Consider the following 1,053-nt stretch of genomic DNA (forward strand, 5'->3'; position numbering starts at 1 on the left):
TTTGAATTTAAAATAATTTCAAAGTTGTCTAAAATAATGTACGAAAAAATCATTCAGTATGTTTTACAATTGTTCTTGAAAACAGACGCCTACTAGATTACATGCGTTATCTCATATTATTGCTACTTCTCAGGATTCTCATATTTTACCTTTCCAGGTATATCCTTTATCTATTTTCGAAACTTTGTTTTTTCAGCTAAACCTAATGTCTCTATTAGTATGTTTATCTTCGTTTCTCGAATACAAATCCAAGCTATTGTATGCGTAATAAACAAATCACCCAATGTTTGCGGTGTAAAGTTTGAAATTGTTCATCTCTCAAAGCTTGAATTTAAAAATATTTGCTGGAAAGTCTTCTACTAATTTTTTCTAAAGTTGTTTGTAAAAATGTAAATGTTATTCGCGTTGTTTTAAATAAAGGTGAGAACTAAAGATTTTGTTTGTTTGACGGTAAATCACGCTGTAATCTATGCCCTGTCTGCTGACATTATAGCTTATAAACGGGAAAATTTTATGTTTCGAAGAAAAAATGTAGTAGGCGCTCTGATGAAATTTACCACTTTCGAAATTGGCAAAGCGTAGCATTTATTTTTTTAACTCTTCAGTTTCTGCGGTTTGCAATTTTAAATTGGAAAATGTAAAGCATATTTTTGATTTGATACTATATTCGACGTAGTCTTGTATATTAAGGAATATTCCGTATGAATATCCGGTCAAACATTGTGCTAGGGTCAATATTACGGAATTTTCAGTAATTCTTGCGGGAAATGGGTTCGTCTTGTGGAAAATTCGAAAATACAATACAGTTCTTATGTATTGCTATAAATTAAAGCATCCTCTGTTAAAGCTTTAACTAAGAAAACAACTTTAATATTAAGGCTGGCAACTTTAGTAACGAACACTTATAAATAGAAGCTTTGAAGTGAAGAAATTTGAGCAAAAACGTGTGATACTCACCTTAAATAATAATTTAAATATTGCGTTGAACTTACGTTTAAAGTGCAGATAATTCACTAACGCAAGTAATAAAACTTCAGAATAAATGTTCATTTT

This window comes from Belonocnema kinseyi, chromosome 3, assembly GCF_010883055.1.
Source record: "Belonocnema kinseyi isolate 2016_QV_RU_SX_M_011 chromosome 3, B_treatae_v1, whole genome shotgun sequence".
NCBI classification, from domain to species: domain Eukaryota; kingdom Metazoa; phylum Arthropoda; class Insecta; order Hymenoptera; family Cynipidae; genus Belonocnema; species Belonocnema kinseyi.